This window comes from Dermacentor silvarum, chromosome 7, assembly GCF_013339745.2.
Source record: "Dermacentor silvarum isolate Dsil-2018 chromosome 7, BIME_Dsil_1.4, whole genome shotgun sequence".
In the NCBI taxonomy this organism is placed as follows: domain Eukaryota; kingdom Metazoa; phylum Arthropoda; class Arachnida; order Ixodida; family Ixodidae; genus Dermacentor; species Dermacentor silvarum.
Genome location: NC_051160.1, coordinates 181,695,825 through 181,717,971, shown reverse-complemented (window position 1 = coordinate 181,717,971; position 22,147 = coordinate 181,695,825).

Sequence of the window (22,147 nt, the reverse complement as noted above, 5' to 3'; positions counted from 1 at the left end):
CTCTAGACGGCCGGGCACATTTGTGCTTCGGCGACCCCTGTGGCCCAGCCCACTGTCCTAAGCTGTAAGTCCGGTTGACAAGTGCTGCCCATGCGCAAGTGCTGACTGTTCCGGCACCAAATGGTGGAGGTACCAGCTCGCCCGACCGGTTGACCGAGGACCCGTTTCACTGTGAGGCCACCGAAGCCTTCTTTCATGCAAGTGGACCATGCCTCACCGAAGCGCTGTCATTTCCGGCTGCCAAATCGACAGACGCATCAGCGCCGGCACGCCTTAAAAGTAGCTGGAATGACTGGAGCCTCTTCAGTCTGAATGGAAGCACTGCAGCCGCCAACATGCTTCAAACACATTTTCGCTTTTGGATGCAGATCTTTATCGGATTCGCTGCGTGGGACAACCTGACCGGTGCTGCCCATGCGCTAGTGCTGACTGTTCCGGCAGCAAATGGTGGAGGTACCAGCTCGCCCGACCGGTCGACCGAGGACCCGTTCCGCTGTGAGGCCTTTCATGCAAGCAGACCATGCCTCACCGAAGCGCTGTCATTTATTTCCGGCTGCCAAATCGACAGACGCATCAGCGCCGGCACGCCTTAAAAGTAGCTGGAATGACTGGAGCCTCTTCAGTGTGAATGGAAGCACTGCAGCCGCCAACATGCTTCAAACACATTTTCGCTTTTGGATGCAGATCTTTATCGTATTCGCTGCGTGGGACAACCTGACCGGTGCTGCCCATGCGCTAGTGCTGACTGTTCCGGCAGCAAATGGTGGAGGTACCAGCTCGCCCGACCGGTCGACCGAGGACCCGTTCCACTGTGAGGCCACCGAAGCCATCTTTCATGCAAGTGGACCACGCCTCACCGAAGCGCTGTCACTTCCGGCGGCCAAATCGACAGACGCATCAACGCCGGCACGCCTTAAAAGTATGTGGAATGACTGGCGCCTTTTCAGTGTGAATGGAAGCACTGCAGCCGCCGACATGCTTCAAACACATTTTCGTTTTTGGATGCAAATCTTTATCGGATTCGCTGCGTGGGACAACTTGACCGGTGCTGCCCATGCGCAAGTGCTGAGTGTACCGGCCGCAAATGGTGGAGTACCAGCTCGCCCGACCGGTCGACCGAGGACCCGTTCCACTGTGAGGCCACCGAAGCCATCTTTCATGCAAGCGGACCATGCCTCGCCGAAGGGCTGTCATTTCCGGCTGGTAAATCGACAGATGCATCAACGCTGGCACGCCTAAAATTAGCTGAAATGACTGGTGCCTCTTCGGTGGGAATGGAAGCCCTGCAGCCGGCAACATGCTTCAAACACATTTTCGTTTTTGGATGCAGATCTTTATCGGATTCGCTGCGTGGGACAACCTGACCGGTGCTGCCCATGCGCTAGTGCTGACTGTTCCGGCAGCAAATGGTGGAGCTACCAGCTCACCCGACCGGTCGACCGAGGACCCGTTCCACTGTGAGGCCACCGAAGCCATCTTTCATTCAAGCGGACCATGCCTCACCGAAGCGCTGTCATTTCCGGCAGCCAAATCGACTGACGCATCAGCGCCGGCACGCCTTAAAAGTAGCTGCAATGACTGGAGCCTCTTCTGTGTGAATGGAAGCACTGCAGCCGCCAACATGGTTCAAACACATTTTCGTTTTTGGATGCAGATCTTTATCGGATTCGCTGCGTGGGACAACCTGACCGGTGCTGCCCATGCTCAAGTGCTGACTGTTCCGGCAGCAAATGGTGGAGGTACCAGCTCGCCCGACCGGTCGACCGAGGACCCGTTCCACTCTGAGGCCACCGAAGCCTTCTTCCATGCAAGCGGACCATGCCTCACCGAAGCGCTGTCATTTCCGGCTGCCAAATCGAATGACGCATCAACGGCGGCACGCCTTAAAAGTAGCTGGAATGACTGGCGCCTCTTCAGTGGGAATGGAAGCACTGCAGCCGCCAACATGCTTCAAACACATTTTCGTTTTTGGATGCAGATCTTTATCGGATTCGCTGCGTGGGACAACCTGACCGGTGGGTGGGTGGCTAAACTTTATTGATTCACGAGAGAATCATGTGAAGGGGGGGAGGGGAGAAAGGGAAGCAGGACGACGATGGGCCCTCAGGCCGCTCTAGACGGCCGGGCACATTTGTGCTTCGGCGACCCCTGTGGCCCAGCCCACTGTCCTAAGCTGTAAGTCCGGTTGACCAGTGCTGCCCATGCGCAAGTGCTGACTGTTCCGGCACAAAATGGTGGAGGTACCAGCTCGCCCGACCGGTCGACCGAGGACCCGTTCCACTCTGAGGCCACCGAAGCCTTCTTCCATGCAAGCGGACCATGCCTCACCGAAGCGCTGTCATTTCCGGCTGCCAAATCGACAGACGCATCAACGGCGGCACGCCTTAAAGGTAGCTGGAATGACTGGCACCTCTTCAGTGGGAATGGAAGCACTGCAGCCGCCAACATGCTTCAAACACATTTTCGTTTTTGGATGCAGATCTTTATCGGATTCGCTGCGTGGGACAACCTGACCGGTGGGTGGGTGGCTAAACTTTATTGATTCACGAGAGAATCATGTGAAGGGGGGGAGGGGAGAAAGGGAAGCAGGACGACGATGGGCCCTCAGGCCGCTCTAGACGGCCGGGCACATTTGTGCTTGGGCGACCCCTGTGGCCCAGCCCACTGTCCTAAGCTGTAAGTCCGGTTGACCAGTGCTGCCCATGCGCAAGTGCTGACTGTTCCGGCACCAAATGGTGGAGGTACCAGCTCGCCCGACCGGTTGACCGAGGACCCGTTTCACTGTGAGGCCACCGAAGCCTTCTTTCATGCAAGTGGACCATGCCTCACCGAAGCGCTGTCATTTCCGGCTGCCAAATCGACAGACGCATCAGCGCCGGCACGCCTTAAAAGTAGCTGGAATGACTGGAGCCTCTTCAGTCTGAATGGAAGCACTGCAGCCGCCAACATGCTTCAAACACATTTTCGCTTTTGGATGCAGATCTTTATCGGATTCGCTGCGTGGGACAACCTGACCGGTGCTGCCCATGCGCTAGTGCTGACTGTTCCGGCAGCAAATGGTGGAGGTACCAGCTCGCCCGACCGGTCGACCGAGGACCCGTTCCGCTGTGAGGCCTTTCATGCAAGCAGACCATGCCTCACCGAAGCGCTGTCATTTATTTCCGGCTGCCAAATCGACAGACGCATCAGCGCCGGCACGCCTTAAAAGTAGCTGGAATGACTGGAGCCTCTTCAGTGTGAATGGAAGCACTGCAGCCGCCAACATGCTTCAAACACATTTTCGCTTTTGGATGCAGATCTTTATCGTATTCGCTGCGTGGGACAACCTGACCGGTGCTGCCCATGCGCTAGTGCTGACTGTTCCGGCAGCAAATGGTGGAGGTACCAGCTCGCCCGACCGGTCGACCGAGGACCCGTTCCACTGTGAGGCCACCGAAGCCATCTTTCATGCAAGTGGACCACGCCTCACCGAAGCGCTGTCACTTCCGGCGGCCAAATCGACAGACGCATCAACGCCGGCACGCCTTAAAAGTATGTGGAATGACTGGCGCCTTTTCAGTGTGAATGGAAGCACTGCAGCCGCCGACATGCTTCAAACACATTTTCGTTTTTGGATGCAAATCTTTATCGGATTCGCTGCGTGGGACAACTTGACCGGTGCTGCCCATGCGCAAGTGCTGAGTGTACCGGCCGCAAATGGTGGAGTACCAGCTCGCCCGACCGGTCGACCGAGGACCCGTTCCACTGTGAGGCCACCGAAGCCATCTTTCATGCAAGCGGACCATGCCTCGCCGAAGGGCTGTCATTTCCGGCTGGTAAATCGACAGATGCATCAACGCTGGCACGCCTTAAAAGTAGCTGCAATGACTGGAGCCTCTTCTGTGTGAATGGAAGCACTGCAGCCGCCAACATGCTTCAAACACATTTTCGCTTTTGGATGCAGATCTTTATCGGATTCGCTGCGTGGGACAACCTGACCGGTGCTGCCCATGCGCTAGTGCTGACTGTTCCGGCAGCAAATGGTGGAGGTACCAGCTCGCCCGACCGGTCGACCGAGGACCCGTTCCACTGTGAGGCCACCGAAGCCATCTTTCATGCAAGCGGACCATGCCTCGCCGAAGGGCTGTCATTTCCGGCTGGTAAATCGACAGATGCATCAACGCTGGCACGCCTAAAATTAGCTGAAATGACTGGTGCCTCTTCGGTGGGAATGGAAGCCCTGCAGCCGGCAACATGCTTCAAACACATTTTCGTTTTTGGATGCAGATCTTTATCGGATTCGCTGCGTGGGACAACCTGACCGGTGCTGCCCATGCGCTAGTGCTGACTGTTCCGGCAGCAAATGGTGGAGCTACCAGCTCACCCGACCGGTCGACCGAGGACCCGTTCCACTGTGAGGCCACCGAAGCCATCTTTCATTCAAGCGGACCATGCCTCACCGAAGCGCTGTCATTTCCGGCAGCCAAATCGACTGACGCATCAGCGCCGGCACGCCTTAAAAGTAGCTGCAATGACTGGAGCCTCTTCTGTGTGAATGGAAGCACTGCAGCCGCCAACATGGTTCAAACACATTTTCGTTTTTGGATGCAGATCTTTATCGGATTCGCTGCGTGGGACAACCTGACCGGTGCTGCCCATGCTCAAGTGCTGACTGTTCCGGCAGCAAATGGTGGAGGTACCAGCTCGCCCGACCGGTCGACCGAGGACCCGTTCCACTCTGAGGCCACCGAAGCCTTCTTCCATGCAAGCGGACCATGCCTCACCGAAGCGCTGTCATTTCCGGCTGCCAAATCGACAGACGCATCAACGGCGGCACGCCTTAAAGGTAGCTGGAATGACTGGCACCTCTTCAGTGGGAATGGAAGCACTGCAGCCGCCAACATGCTTCAAACACATTTTCGTTTTTGGATGCAGATCTTTATCGGATTCGCTGCGTGGGACAACCTGACCGGTGGGTGGGTGGCTAAACTTTATTGATTCACGAGAGAATCATGTGAAGGGGGGGAGGGGAGAAAGGGAAGCAGGACGACGATGGGCCCTCAGGCCGCTCTAGACGGCCGGGCACATTTGTGCTTCGGCGACCCCTGTGGCCCAGCCCACTGTCCTAAGCTGTAAGTCCGGTTGACAAGTGCTGCCCATGCGCAAGTGCTGACTGTTCCGGCACCAAATGGTGGAGGTACCAGCTCGCCCGACCGGTTGACCGAGGACCCGTTTCACTGTGAGGCCACCGAAGCCTTCTTTCATGCAAGTGGACCATGCCTCACCGAAGCGCTGTCATTTCCGGCTGCCAAATCGACAGACGCATCAGCGCCGGCACGCCTTAAAAGTAGCTGGAATGACTGGAGCCTCTTCAGTCTGAATGGAAGCACTGCAGCCGCCAACATGCTTCAAACACATTTTCGCTTTTGGATGCAGATCTTTATCGGATTCGCTGCGTGGGACAACCTGACCGGTGCTGCCCATGCGCTAGTGCTGACTGTTCCGGCAGCAAATGGTGGAGGTACCAGCTCGCCCGACCGGTCGACCGAGGACCCGTTCCGCTGTGAGGCCTTTCATGCAAGCAGACCATGCCTCACCGAAGCGCTGTCATTTATTTCCGGCTGCCAAATCGACAGACGCATCAGCGCCGGCACGCCTTAAAAGTAGCTGGAATGACTGGAGCCTCTTCAGTGTGAATGGAAGCACTGCAGCCGCCAACATGCTTCAAACACATTTTCGCTTTTGGATGCAGATCTTTATCGTATTCGCTGCGTGGGACAACCTGACCGGTGCTGCCCATGCGCTAGTGCTGACTGTTCCGGCAGCAAATGGTGGAGGTACCAGCTCGCCCGACCGGTCGACCGAGGACCCGTTCCACTGTGAGGCCACCGAAGCCATCTTTCATGCAAGTGGACCACGCCTCACCGAAGCGCTGTCACTTCCGGCGGCCAAATCGACAGACGCATCAACGCCGGCACGCCTTAAAAGTATGTGGAATGACTGGCGCCTTTTCAGTGTGAATGGAAGCACTGCAGCCGCCGACATGCTTCAAACACATTTTCGTTTTTGGATGCAAATCTTTATCGGATTCGCTGCGTGGGACAACTTGACCGGTGCTGCCCATGCGCAAGTGCTGAGTGTACCGGCCGCAAATGGTGGAGTACCAGCTCGCCCGACCGGTCGACCGAGGACCCGTTCCACTGTGAGGCCACCGAAGCCATCTTTCATGCAAGCGGACCATGCCTCGCCGAAGGGCTGTCATTTCCGGCTGGTAAATCGACAGATGCATCAACGCTGGCACGCCTAAAATTAGCTGAAATGACTGGTGCCTCTTCGGTGGGAATGGAAGCCCTGCAGCCGGCAACATGCTTCAAACACATTTTCGTTTTTGGATGCAGATCTTTATCGGATTCGCTGCGTGGGACAACCTGACCGGTGCTGCCCATGCGCTAGTGCTGACTGTTCCGGCAGCAAATGGTGGAGCTACCAGCTCACCCGACCGGTCGACCGAGGACCCGTTCCACTGTGAGGCCACCGAAGCCATCTTTCATTCAAGCGGACCATGCCTCACCGAAGCGCTGTCATTTCCGGCAGCCAAATCGACTGACGCATCAGCGCCGGCACGCCTTAAAAGTAGCTGCAATGACTGGAGCCTCTTCTGTGTGAATGGAAGCACTGCAGCCGCCAACATGGTTCAAACACATTTTCGTTTTTGGATGCAGATCTTTATCGGATTCGCTGCGTGGGACAACCTGACCGGTGCTGCCCATGCTCAAGTGCTGACTGTTCCGGCAGCAAATGGTGGAGGTACCAGCTCGCCCGACCGGTCGACCGAGGACCCGTTCCACTCTGAGGCCACCGAAGCCTTCTTCCATGCAAGCGGACCATGCCTCACCGAAGCGCTGTCATTTCCGGCTGCCAAATCGAATGACGCATCAACGGCGGCACGCCTTAAAAGTAGCTGGAATGACTGGCGCCTCTTCAGTGGGAATGGAAGCACTGCAGCCGCCAACATGCTTCAAACACATTTTCGTTTTTGGATGCAGATCTTTATCGGATTCGCTGCGTGGGACAACCTGACCGGTGGGTGGGTGGCTAAACTTTATTGATTCACGAGAGAATCATGTGAAGGGGGGGAGGGGAGAAAGGGAAGCAGGACGACGATGGGCCCTCAGGCCGCTCTAGACGGCCGGGCACATTTGTGCTTCGGCGACCCCTGTGGCCCAGCCCACTGTCCTAAGCTGTAAGTCCGGTTGACCAGTGCTGCCCATGCGCAAGTGCTGACTGTTCCGGCACAAAATGGTGGAGGTACCAGCTCGCCCGACCGGTCGACCGAGGACCCGTTCCACTCTGAGGCCACCGAAGCCTTCTTCCATGCAAGCGGACCATGCCTCACCGAAGCGCTGTCATTTCCGGCTGCCAAATCGACAGACGCATCAACGGCGGCACGCCTTAAAGGTAGCTGGAATGACTGGCACCTCTTCAGTGGGAATGGAAGCACTGCAGCCGCCAACATGCTTCAAACACATTTTCGTTTTTGGATGCAGATCTTTATCGGATTCGCTGCGTGGGACAACCTGACCGGTGGGTGGGTGGCTAAACTTTATTGATTCACGAGAGAATCATGTGAAGGGGGGGAGGGGAGAAAGGGAAGCAGGACGACGATGGGCCCTCAGGCCGCTCTAGACGGCCGGGCACATTTGTGCTTGGGCGACCCCTGTGGCCCAGCCCACTGTCCTAAGCTGTAAGTCCGGTTGACCAGTGCTGCCCATGCGCAAGTGCTGACTGTTCCGGCACCAAATGGTGGAGGTACCAGCTCGCCCGACCGGTTGACCGAGGACCCGTTTCACTGTGAGGCCACCGAAGCCTTCTTTCATGCAAGTGGACCATGCCTCACCGAAGCGCTGTCATTTCCGGCTGCCAAATCGACAGACGCATCAGCGCCGGCACGCCTTAAAAGTAGCTGGAATGACTGGAGCCTCTTCAGTCTGAATGGAAGCACTGCAGCCGCCAACATGCTTCAAACACATTTTCGCTTTTGGATGCAGATCTTTATCGGATTCGCTGCGTGGGACAACCTGACCGGTGCTGCCCATGCGCTAGTGCTGACTGTTCCGGCAGCAAATGGTGGAGGTACCAGCTCGCCCGACCGGTCGACCGAGGACCCGTTCCGCTGTGAGGCCTTTCATGCAAGCAGACCATGCCTCACCGAAGCGCTGTCATTTATTTCCGGCTGCCAAATCGACAGACGCATCAGCGCCGGCACGCCTTAAAAGTAGCTGGAATGACTGGAGCCTCTTCAGTGTGAATGGAAGCACTGCAGCCGCCAACATGCTTCAAACACATTTTCGCTTTTGGATGCAGATCTTTATCGTATTCGCTGCGTGGGACAACCTGACCGGTGCTGCCCATGCGCTAGTGCTGACTGTTCCGGCAGCAAATGGTGGAGGTACCAGCTCGCCCGACCGGTCGACCGAGGACCCGTTCCACTGTGAGGCCACCGAAGCCATCTTTCATGCAAGTGGACCACGCCTCACCGAAGCGCTGTCACTTCCGGCGGCCAAATCGACAGACGCATCAACGCCGGCACGCCTTAAAAGTATGTGGAATGACTGGCGCCTTTTCAGTGTGAATGGAAGCACTGCAGCCGCCGACATGCTTCAAACACATTTTCGTTTTTGGATGCAAATCTTTATCGGATTCGCTGCGTGGGACAACTTGACCGGTGCTGCCCATGCGCAAGTGCTGAGTGTACCGGCCGCAAATGGTGGAGTACCAGCTCGCCCGACCGGTCGACCGAGGACCCGTTCCACTGTGAGGCCACCGAAGCCATCTTTCATGCAAGCGGACCATGCCTCGCCGAAGGGCTGTCATTTCCGGCTGGTAAATCGACAGATGCATCAACGCTGGCACGCCTAAAATTAGCTGAAATGACTGGTGCCTCTTCGGTGGGAATGGAAGCCCTGCAGCCGGCAACATGCTTCAAACACATTTTCGTTTTTGGATGCAGATCTTTATCGGATTCGCTGCGTGGGACAACCTGACCGGTGCTGCCCATGCGCTAGTGCTGACTGTTCCGGCAGCAAATGGTGGAGCTACCAGCTCACCCGACCGGTCGACCGAGGACCCGTTCCACTGTGAGGCCACCGAAGCCATCTTTCATTCAAGCGGACCATGCCTCACCGAAGCGCTGTCATTTCCGGCAGCCAAATCGACTGACGCATCAGCGCCGGCACGCCTTAAAAGTAGCTGCAATGACTGGAGCCTCTTCTGTGTGAATGGAAGCACTGCAGCCGCCAACATGGTTCAAACACATTTTCGTTTTTGGATGCAGATCTTTATCGGATTCGCTGCGTGGGACAACCTGACCGGTGCTGCCCATGCTCAAGTGCTGACTGTTCCGGCAGCAAATGGTGGAGGTACCAGCTCGCCCGACCGGTCGACCGAGGACCCGTTCCACTCTGAGGCCACCGAAGCCTTCTTCCATGCAAGCGGACCATGCCTCACCGAAGCGCTGTCATTTCCGGCTGCCAAATCGAATGACGCATCAACGGCGGCACGCCTTAAAAGTAGCTGGAATGACTGGCGCCTCTTCAGTGGGAATGGAAGCACTGCAGCCGCCAACATGCTTCAAACACATTTTCGTTTTTGGATGCAGATCTTTATCGGATTCGCTGCGTGGGACAACCTGACCGGTGGGTGGGTGGCTAAACTTTATTGATTCACGAGAGAATCATGTGAAGGGGGGGAGGGGAGAAAGGGAAGCAGGACGACGATGGGCCCTCAGGCCGCTCTAGACGGCCGGGCACATTTGTGCTTCGGCGACCCCTGTGGCCCAGCCCACTGTCCTAAGCTGTAAGTCCGGTTGACGAGTGCTGCCCATGCGCAAGTGCTGACTGTTCCGGCACAAAATGGTGGAGGTACCAGCTCGCCCGACCGGTTGACCGAGGACCCGTTTCACTGTGAGGCCACCGAAGCCTTCTTTCATGCAAGTGGACCATGCCTCACCGAAGCGCTGTCATTTCCGGCTGCCAAATCGACAGACGCATCAGCGCCGGCACGCCTTAAAAGTAGCTGGAATGACTGGAGCCTCTTCAGTCTGAATGGAAGCACTGCAGCCGCCAACATGCTTCAATCACATTTTCGTTTTTGGATGCAGATCTTTATCGGATTCGCTGCGTGGGACAACCTGACCGGTGGGTGGGTGGCTAAACTTTATTGAATCACGAGAGAATCATGTGAGGGAGGAGGGGAGAAGGGGAAGCAGGACGACGATGGGCCCTCAGGCCGCTCTAGACGGCCGGGCACATTTGTGCTTCGGCGACCCCTGTGGCCCAGCCCACTGTCCTAAGCTGTAAGTCCGGTTGACCGGTGCTGCGCATGCGCAAGTGCTGACAGTTCCGGCACCAAATGGTGGAGGTACCAGCTCGCCCGACCGGTTGACCGAGGACCCGTTTGACTGTGAGGCCACCGAAGCCTTCTTTCATGCAAGTGGACCATGCCTCACCGAAGCGCTGTCATTTCCGGCTGCCAAATCGACAGACGCATCAACGCCGGCACGCCTTAAAAGTTGCTGGAATGACTGGCGCCTTTCAGTGGGAATGGAAGCACTGCCGTCGCCAGCATGCTTCAAACACATTTTCGTTTTTGGATGCAGATCTTTATCGGATTCGCTGCGTTGGACAACCTGACCAGTGCTGCCCATGCGCAAGTGCTGAGTGTACCGGCAGCAAATGGTGGAGTACCAGCTCGCACGACCGGTCGACCGAGGACCCGTTCCACTCTGAGGCCACTGAAGCCTTCTTCCATGCAAGCGGACCATGCCTCACCGAAGCGCTGTCATTTCCGGCTGCCAAATCGAATGACGCATCAACGGCGGCACGCCTTAAAAGTAGCTGGAATGACTGGCGCCTCTTCAGTGGCAATGGAAGCACTGCAGCCGCCAACATGCTTCAAACACATTTTCGTTTTTGGATGCAGATCTTTATCGGATTCGCTGCGTGGGACAACCTGACCGGTGGGTGGGTGGCTAAACTTTATTGATTCACGAGAGAATCATGTGAGGGGGGGGAGAAAGGGAAGCAGGACGACGATGGGCCCTCAGGCCGCTCTAGACGGCCGGGCACATTTGTGCTTCGGCGACCCCTGTGGCCCAGCCCACTGTCCTAAGCTGTAAGTCCGGTTGACCAGTGCTGCCCATGCGCAAGTGCTGACTGTTCCGGCACCAAATGGTGGAGGTACCAGCTCGCCCGACCGGTCGACCGAGGACCCGTTCTGCTGTGAGGCCACCGAAGCCTTCTTTCATGCAAGGAGACCATGCCTCACCGAAGCGCTGTCATTTCCGGCTGCCAAATCGACAGACGCATCAGCGCCGGCACGCCTTAAAAGTAGCTGGAATGACTGGAGCCTCTTCAGTGTGAATGGAAGCACTGCAGCCGCCAACATGCTTCAAACACATTTTCGCTTTTGGATGCAGATCTTTATCGTATTCGCTGCGTGGGACAGCCGGACCGGTGCTGCCCATGCGCAAGTGCTGACTGTTCCGGCAGCAAATGGTGGAGGTACCAGCTCGCCCGACCGGTCGACCGAGGACCCGTTCCACTGTGAAGCCACCGAAGCCATCTTTCATGCAAGTGGACCACGCCTCACCGAAGCGCTGTCACTTCCGGCTGCCAAATCGACAGACGCATCAACGCCGGCACGCCTTAAAAGTATGTGGAATGACTGGCGCCTTTTCAGTGTGAATGGAAGCACTGCAGCCGCCGACATGCTTCAAACACATTTTCGTTTTTGGATGCAAATCTTTATCGGATTCGCTGCGTGGGACAACTTGACCGGTGCTGCCCATGCGCAAGTGCTGAGTGTACCAGCAGCAAATGGTGGATTACCAGCTCACCCGACCGGTCGACCGAGGACCCGTTCCACTGTGAGGCCACCGAAGCCATCTTTCATGCAAGCGGACCATGCCTCACCGAAGCGCTGTCATTTCCGGCAGCCAAATCGACTGACGCATCAGCGCCGGCACGCCTTAAAAGTAGCTGCAATGACTGGAGCCTCTTCTGTGTGAATGGAAGCACTGCAGCCGCCAACATGCTTCAAACACATTTTCGTTTTTGGATGCAGATCTTTATCGGATTCGCTGCATGGGACAACCTGACCGGTGGGTGGGTGGCTAAACTTTATTGATTCACGAGAGAATCATGTGAGGGGGGGGAGAAAGGGAAGCAGGACAACGATGGGCCCTCAGGCCGCTCTAGACGGCCGGGCACATTTGTGCTTCGGCGACACCTGTGGCCCAGCCCACTGTCCTAAGCTGTAAGTCCGGTTGACCAGTGCTGCCCATGCGCAAGTGCTGACTGTTCCGGCACCAAATGGTGGAGGTACCAGCTCGCCCGACCGGTCGACCGAGGACCCGTTCCGCTGTGAGGCCACCGAAGCCTTCTTTCATGCAAGGAGACCATGCCTCACCGAAGCGCTGTCATTTCCGGCTGCCAAATCGACAGACGCATCAGCGCCGGCACGCCTTAAAAGTAGCTGGAATGACTGGAGCCTCTTCAGTGTGAATGGAAGCACTGCAGCCGCCAACATGCTTCAAACACATTTTCGCTTTTGGATGCAGATCTTTATCGTATTCGCTGCGTGGGACAACCGGAACGGTGCTGCCCATGCGCTAGTGCTGACTGTTCCGGCAGCAAATGGTGGAGGTACCAGCTCGCCCGACCGGTCGACCGAGGACCCGTTCCACTGTGAGGCCACCGAAGCCATCTTTCATGCAAGTGGACCACGCCTCACCGAAGCGCTGTCACTTCCGGCTGCCAAATCGACAGACGCATCAACGCCGGCACGCCTTAAAAGTATGTGGAATGAATGGCGCCTTTTCAGTGTGAATGGAAGCACTGCAGCCGCCGACATGCTTCAAACACATTTTCGTTTTTGGATGCAAATCTTTATCGGATTCGCTGCGTGGGACAACTTGACCGGTGCTGCCCATGCGCAAGTGCTGAGTTTACCAGCAGCAAGTGGTGGAGTACCAGCTCGCTCGACCGGTCGACCGAGGATCCGTTCCACTCTGAGGCCACTGAAGCCTTCTTCCATGCAAGCGGACCATGCCTCACTGAAGCGCTGTCATTTCCGGCTGCCAAATCGACAGACGCATCAACGGCGGCACGCCTTAAAAGTAGCTGGAATGACTGGCGCCTCTTCAGTGGGAATGGAAGCACTGCAGCCGCCAAAATGCTTCAAACACATTTTCGTTTTTGGATGCAGATCTTTATCGGATTCGCTGCGTGGGACAACCTGACCGGTGGGTGGGTGGCTAAACTTTATTGATTCACGAGAGAATCATGTGAGGGGGGGAGGGGAGAAAGGGAAGCAGGACGACGATGGGCCCTCAGGCCGCTCTAGACGGCCGGGCACATTTGTGCTTCGGCGACCCCTGTGGCCCAGCCCACTGTCCTAAGCTGTAAGTCCGGTTGACCGGTGCTGCCCATGCGCAAGTGCTGACTGTTCCGGCACCAAATGGTGGAGGTACCAGCTCGCCCGACCGGTTGACCGAGGACCCGTTTGACTGTGAGGCCACCGAAGCCTTCTTTCATGCAAGTGGACCATGCCTCACCGAAGCGCTGTCATTTCCGGCTGCCAAATCGAATGACGCATCAACGGCGGCACGCCTTAAAAGTAGCTGGAATGACTGGCGCCTCTTCAGTGGGAATGGAAGCACTGCAGCCGCCAACATGCTTCAAACACATTTTCGTTTTTGGATGCAGATCTTTATCGGATTCGCTGCGTGGGACAACCTGACCGGTGGGTGGGTGGCTAAACTTTATTGATTCACGAGAGAATCATGTGAAGGGGGGGAGGGGAGAAAGGGAAGCAGGACGACGATGGGCCCTCAGGCCGCTCTAGACGGCCGGGCACATTTGTGCTTCGGCGACCCCTGTGGCCCAGCCCACTGTCCTAAGCTGTAAGTCCGGTTGACCAGTGCTGCCCATGCGCAAGTGCTGACTGTTCCGGCACAAAATGGTGGAGGTACCAGCTCGCCCGACCGGTTGACCGAGGACCCGTTTCACTGTGAGGCCACCGAAGCCTTCTTTCATGCAAGTGGACCATGCCTCACCGAAGCGCTGTCATTTCCGGCTGCCAAATCGACAGACGCATCAGCGCCGGCACGCCTTAAAAGTAGCTGGAATGACTGGAGCCTCTTCAGTCTGAATGGAAGCACTGCAGCCGCCAACATGCTTCAATCACATCTTCGTTTTTGGATGCAGATCTTTATCGGATTCGCTGCGTGGGACAACCTGACCGGTGGGTGGGTGGCTAAACTTTATTGAATCACGAGAGAATCATGTGAGGGAGGAGGGGAGAAGGGGAAGCAGGACGACGATGGGCCCTCAGGCCGCTCTAGACGGCCGGGCACATTTGTGCTTCGGCGACCCCTGTGGCCCAGCCCACTGTCCTAAGCTGTAAGTCCGGTTGACCGGTGCTGCCCATGCGCAAGTGCTGACAGTTCCGGCACCAAATGGTGGAGGTACCAGCTCGCCCGACCGGTTAACCGAGGACCCGTTTGACTGTGAGGCCACCGAAGCCTTCTTTCATGCAAGTGGACCATGCCTCACCGAAGCGCTGTCATTTCCGGCTGCCAAATCGACAGACGCATCAACGCCGGCACGCCTTAAAAGTTGCTGGAATGACTGGCGCCTTTCAGTGGGAATGGAAGCACTGCCGTCGCCAGCATGCTTCAAACACATTTTCGTTTTTGGATGCAGATCTTTATCGGATTCGCTGCGTTGGACAACCTGACCAGTGCTGCCCATGCGCAAGTGCTGAGTGTACCGGCAGCAAATGGTGGAGTACCAGCTCGCACGACCGGTCGACCGAGGACCCGTTCCACTCTGAGGCCACTGAAGCCTTCTTCCATGCAAGCGGACCATGCCTCACCGAAGCGCTGTCATTTCCGGCTGCCAAATCGAATGACGCATCAACGGCGGCACGCCTTAAAAGTAGCTGGAATGACTGGCGCCTCTTCAGTGGCAATGGAAGCACTGCAGCCGCCAACATGCTTCAAACACATTTTCGTTTTTGGATGCAGATCTTTATCGGATTCGCTGCGTGGGACAACCTGACCGGTGGGTGGGTGGCTAAACTTTATTGATTCACGAGAGAATCATGTGAGGGGGGGGAGAAAGGGAAGCAGGACGACGATGGGCCCTCAGGCCGCTCTAGACGGCCGGGCACATTTGTGCTTCGGCGACCCCTGTGGCCCAGCCCACTGTCCTAAGCTGTAAGTCCGGTTGACCAGTGCTGCCCATGCGCAAGTGCTAACTGTTCCGGCACCAAATGGTGGAGGTACCAGCTCGCCCGACCGGTCGACCGAGGACCCGTTCTGCTGTGAGGCCACCGAAGCCTTCTTTCATGCAAGGAGACCATGCCTCACCGAAGCGCTGTCATTTCCGGCTGCCAAATCGACAGACGCATCAGCGCCGGCACGCCTTAAAAGTAGCTGGAATGACTGGAGCCTCTTCAGTGTGAATGGAAGCACTGCAGCCGCCAACATGCTTCAAACACATTTTCGCTTTTGGATGCAGATCTTTATCGTATTCGCTGCGTGGGACAGCCGGACCGGTGCTGCCCATGCGCAAGTGCTGACTGTTCCGGCAGCAAATGGTGGAGGTACCAGCTCGCCCGACCGGTCGACCGAGGACCCGTTCCACTGTGAAGCCACCGAAGCCATCTTTCATGCAAGTGGACCACGCCTCACCGAAGCGCTGTCACTTCCGGCTGCCAAATCGACAGACGCATCAACGCCGGCACGCCTTAAAAGTATGTGGAATGACTGGCGCCTTTTCAGTGTGAATGGAAGCACTGCAGCCGCCGACATGCTTCAAACACATTTTCGTTTTTGGATGCAAATCTTTATCGGATTCGCTGCGTGGGACAACTTGACCGGTGCTGCCCATGCGCAAGTGCTGAGTGTACCAGCAGCAAATGGTGGATTACCAGCTCACCCGACCGGTCGACCGAGGACCCGTTCCACTGTGAGGCCACCGAAGCCATCTTTCATGCAAGCGGACCATGCCTCACCGAAGCGCTGTCATTTCCGGCAGCCAAATCGACTGACGCATCAGCGCCGGCACGCCTTAAAAGTAGCTGCAATGACTGGAGCCTCTTCTGTGTGAATGGAAGCACTGCAGCCGCCAACATGCTTCAAACACATTTTCGTTTTTGGATGCAGATCTTTATCGGATTCGCTGCGTGGGACAACCTGACCGGTGGGTGGGTGGCTAAACTTTATTGATTCACGAGAGAATCATGTGAGGGGGGGAGAAAGGGAAGCAGGACAACGATGGGCCCTCAGGCCGCTCTAGACGGCCGGGCACATTTGTGCTTCGGCGACACCTGTGGCCCAGCCCACTGTCCTAAGCTGTAAGTCCGGTTGACCAGTGCTGCCCATGCGCAAGTGCTGACTGTTCCGGCACCAAATGGTGGAGGTACCAGCTCGCCCGACCGGTCGACCGAGGACCCGTTCCGCTGTGAGGCCACCGAAGCCTTCTTTCATGCAAGGAGACCATGCCTCACCGAAGCGCTGTCATTTCCGGCTGCCAAATCGACAGACGCATCAGCGCCGGCACGCCTTAAAAGTAGCTGGAATGACTGGAGCCTCTTCAGTGTGAATGGAAGCACTGCAGCCGCCAACATGCTTCAAACACATTTTCGCTTTTGGATGCAGATCTTTATCGTATTCGCTGCGTGGGACAACCGGAACGGTGCTGCCCATGCGCTAGTGCTGACTGTTCCGGCAGCAAATGGTGGAGGTACCAGCTCGCCCGACCGGTCGACCGAGGACCCATTCCACTGTGAGGCCACCGAAGCCATCTTTCATGCAAGTGGACCACGCCTCACCGAAGCGCTGTCACTTCCGGCTGCCAAATCGACAGACGCATCAACGCCGGCACGCCTTAAAAGTATGTGGAATGAATGGCGCCTTTTCAGTGTGAATGGAAGCACTGCAGCCGCCGACATGCTTCAAACACATTTTCGTTTTTGGATGCAAATCTTTATCGGATTCGCTGCGTGGGACAACTTGACCGGTGCTGCCCATGCGCAAGTGCTGAGTTTACCAGCAGCAAATGGTGGAGTACCAGCTCGCTCGACCGGTCGACCGAGGATCCGTTCCACTCTGAGGCCACTGAAGCCTTCTTCCATGCAAGCGGACCATGCCTCACTGAAGCGCTGTCATTTCCGGCTGCCAAATCGACAGACGCATCAACGGCGGCACGCCTTAAAAGTAGCTGGAATGACTGGCGCCTCTTCAGTGGGAATGGAAGCACTGCAGCCGCCAAAATGCTTCAAACACATTTTCGTTTTTGGATGCAGATCTTTATCGGATTCGCTGCGTGGGACAACCTGACCGGTGGGTGGGTGGCTAAACTTTATTGATTCACGAGAGAATCATGTGAGGGGGGGAGGGGAGAAAGGGAAGCAGGACGACGATGGGCCCTCAGGCCGCTCTAGACGGCCGGGCACATTTGTGCTTCGGCGACCCCTGTGGCCCAGCCCACTGTCCTAAGCTGTAAGTCCGGTTGACCGGTGCTGCCCATGCGCAAGTGCTGACTGTTCCGGCACCAAATGGTGGAGGTACCAGCTCGCCCGACCGGTTGACCGAGGACCCGTTTGACTGTGAGGCCACCGAAGCCTTCTTTCATGCAAGTGGACCATGCCTCACCGAAGCGCTGTCATTTCCGGCTGCCAAATCGACAGACGCATCAACGCCGGCACGCCTTAAAAGTTGCTGGAATGACTGGCGCCTTTCAGTGGGAATGGAAGCTCTGCCGTCGCCAGCATGCTTCAAACACATTTTCGTTTTTGGATGCAGATCTTTATCGGATTCGCTGCGTGGGACAACCTGACCGGTGCTGCCCATGCGCAAGTGCTGACTGTTCCGGCAGCAAATGGTGGAGGTACCAGCTCGCCCGACCGGTCGACCGAGGACCCGTTCCACTGTGAGGCCACCGAAGCCATCTTTCATGCAAGCGGACCATGCCTCACCGAAGCGCTGTCATTTCCAGCTGGTAAATCGACAGATGCATCAACGCCGGCACGCCTAAAAGTAGGTGAAATTACTGGCGCCTCTTCGGTGGGAATGGAAGCCCTGCAGCCGGCAACATGCTTCAAACACATTTTCGTTTTTGGATGCAGATCTTTATCGGATTCGCTGCGTGGGACAACCTGACCGGTGCTGCCCATGCGCTAGTGCTGACTGTTCCGGCAGCAAATGGTGGAGGTACCAGCTCGCCCGACCGGTCGACCGAGGACCCGTTCCACTGTGAGGCCACCGAAGCCATCTTTCATGCAAGCGGACCATGCCTCGCCGAAGGGCTGTCATTTCCGGCTGGTAAATCGACAGATGCATCAACGCTGGCACGCCTAAAAGTAGCTGAAATGACTGGTGCCTCTTCGGTGGGAATGGAAGCCCTGCAGCCGGCAACATGCTTCAAACACATTTTCGTTTTTGGATGCAGATCTTTATCGGATTCGCTGCGTGGGACAACCTGACCGGTGCTGTCCATGCGCTAGTGCTGACTGTTCCGGCAGCAAATGGTGGAGCTACCAGCTCACCCAACCGGTCGACCGAGGACCCGTTCCACTGTGAGGCCACCGAAGCCATCTTCCATGCAAGCGGACCATGCCTCACCGAAGCGCTGTCATTTCCGGCAGCCAAATCGACTGACGCATCAGCGCCGGCACGCCTTAAAAGTAGCTGCAATGACTGGAGCCTCTTCTGTGTGAATGGAAGCACTGCAGCCGCCAACATGCTTCAAACACATTTTCGCTTTTGGATGCAGATCTTTATCGGATTCGCTGCGTGGGACAACCTGACCGGTGCTGCCCATGCGCTAGTGCTGACTGTTCCGGCAGCAAAGGGTGGAGGTACCAGTTCGCCCGACCGGTCGACCGAGGACCCGTTCCACTGTGAGGCCACCGAAGCCATCTTTCATGCAAGCGGACCATGCCTCACCGAAGCGCTGTCACTTCCGGCTGCCAAATCGACAGACGCATCAACGCCGGCATGCCTTAAAAGTAGGTGGAATGACTGGCGCCTTTTCAGTGTGAATGGAAGCACTGCAGCCGCCGACATGCTTCAAACACATTTTCGTTTTTGGATGCAGATCTTTATCGGATTCGCTGCGTGGGACAACCTGACCGGTGCTGCCCATGCGCAAGTGCTGACTGTTCCGGCAGCAAATGGTGGAGGTACCAGCTCGCCCGACCGGTCGACCGAGGACCCGTTCCACTCTGAGGCCACCGAAGCCTTCTTCCATGCAAGCGGACCATGCCTCACCGAAGCGCTGTCATTTCCGGCTGCCAAATCGACAGACGCATCAGCGCCGGCACGCCTTAAAAGTAGGTGGAATGACTGGCGCCTTTTCAGTGTGAATGGAAGCACTGCAGCCGCCGACATGCTTCAAACACATTTTCGTTTTTGGATGCAAATCTTTATCGGATTCGCTGCGTGGGACAACCTGACCGGTGCTGCCCATGCGCTAGTGCTGACTGTTCCGGCAGCAAATGGTGGAGCTACCAGCTCGCCCGACCGGTCGACCGAGGACCCGTTCCACTGTGAGGCCACCGAAGCCATCTTTCATGCAAGCGGACCATGCCTCACCGAAGCGCTGTCATTTCCGGCTGCCAAATCGACAGACGCATCAACGCCGGCACGCCTTAAAGGTAGCTGGAATGACTGGCGCCCCTTCAGTGGGAATGGAAGCACTGCAGCCGCCAACATGCTTCAAACACATTTTCGTTTTTGGATGAAGATCTTGATCGGATTCGCTGCGTGGGACAACCTGACCGGTGCGGCCATGCGCAAGTGCTGACTGTTCAGGCAGCAAATGGTGGAGGTACGAGCTCGCCCGACCGGTCGACCGAAGACCCGTTCCACTGTGAGGCCACCGAAGCCTTTTTCATGCAAGTGGACCATGCCTCACCGAAGCGCTGTCATTTCCGTCTGCCAAATCGACTGACGCATCAGCGCCGGCACGCATTTAAAAGTAGCTGCAATGACTGGAGCCTCTTCAGTGTGAATGGAAGCACTGCAGATGCCAACATGCTTCAAACACATTTTCGCTTTTGGATGCAGATCTTTATCGGATTCGCTGCGTGGGACAACCTGACCGGTGCTGCCCATGCGCTAGTGCTGACTGTTCCGATAGCAAATGGTGGAGGTACCAGCTCGCCCGACCGGTCGACCGAGGACCCGTTCCACTGTGAGGCCACCGAAGCCTTCGTTCATGCAAGCAGACCATGCCTCACCGAAGCGCTGTCATTTCCGGCTGCCAAATCGACAGACGCTTCAGCGCCGGCACGCCTTAAAAGTAGGTGGAATGACTGGCGCCTTTTCAGTGTGAATGGAAGCACTGCAGCCGCCGACATGCTTCAAACACATTTTCGTTTTTGGATGCAAATCTTTATCGGATTCGCGGCGTGGGACAACCTGACCGGTGCTGCCCATGCGCAAGTGCTGACTGTTCCGGCAGCAAATGGTGGAGGTACCAGCTCGCCCGACCGGTCGACCGAGGACCCGTTCCACTCTGAGGCCACCGAAGCCTTCTTCCATGCAAGCGGACCATGCCTCACCGAAGCGCTGTCATATCCGGCTGCCAAATCGACAGACGCATCAACGGCGGCACGCCTTAAAAGTAGCTGGAATGACTGGCGCATCTTCAGTGGGAATGGAAGCACTGCAGCCGCCAACATGCTTCCAACACATTTTCGTTTTTGGATGCAGATCTTTATCGGATTCGCTGCGTGGGACAACCTGACCGGTGGGTGGGTGGCTAAACTTTATTGATTCACGAGAGAATCATGTGAGGGGGGGGAGAAAGGGAAGCAGGACGACGATGGGCCCTCAGGCCGCTCTAGACGGCCGGGCACATTTGTGCTTCGGCGACCCCTGTGGCCCAGCCCACTGTCCTAAGCTGTAAGTCCGGTTGACCAGTGCTGCCCATGTGCAAGTGCTGACTGTTCCGGCACCAAATGGTGGAGGTACCAGCTCGCCCGACGGGTCGACCGAGGACCCGTTCCGCTGTGAGGCCACCGAAGCCTTCTTTCATGCAAGGAGACCATGCCTCACCGAAGCGCTGTCATTTCCGGCTGCCAAATCGACAGACGCATCAGCGCCGGCACGCCTTAAAAGTAGCTGGAATGACTGGAGCCTCTTCAGTGTGAATGGAAGCACTGCAGCCGCCAACATGCTTCAAACACATTTTCGCTTTTGGATGCAGATCTTTATCGTATTCGCTGCGTGGGACAACCGGACCGGTGCTGCCCATGCGCTAGTGCTGACTGTTCCGGCAGCAAATGGTGGAGGTACCAGCTCGCCCGACTGGTCGACCGAGGACCCGTTCCACTGTGAGGCCACCGAAGCCATCTTTCATGCAAGTGGACCACGCCTCACCGAAGCGCTGTCACTTCCGGCTGCCAAATCGACAGACGCATCAACGCCGGCACGCCTTAAAAGTATGTGGAATGACTGGCGCCTTTTCAGTGTGAATGGAAGCACTGCAGCCGCCGACATGCTTCAAACACATTTTCGTTTTTGGAAGCAAATCTTTATCGGATTCGCTGCGTGGGACAACTTGACCGGTGCTGCCCATGCGCAAGTGCTGAGTGTACCAGCAGCAAATGGTGCAGTACCAGCTCGCCCGACCGGTCGACCGAGGATCCGTTCCACTCTGAGGCCACTGAAGCCTTCTTCCATGCAAGCGGACCATGCCTCACCGAAGCGCTGTCATTTCCGGCTGCCAAATCGACAGACGCATCAACGGCGGCACGCCTTAAAAGTAGCTGGAATGACTGGCGCCTCTTCAGTGGGAATGGAAGCACTGCAGCCGCCAACATGCTTCAGACACATTTTCGTTTTTGGATGCAGATCTTTATCGGATTCGCTGCGTGGGACAACCTGACCGGTGGGTGGGTGGCTAAACTTTATTGATTCACGAGAGAATCATGTGAGGGGGGAGGGGAGAAAGGGAAGCAGGACGACGATGGGCCCTCAGGCCGCTCTAGACGGCCGGGCACATTTGTGCTTCGGCGACCCCTGTGGCCCAGCACACTGTCCAAAGCTGTAAGTCCGGTTGACCGGTGCTGCCCATGCGCAAGTGCTGACTGT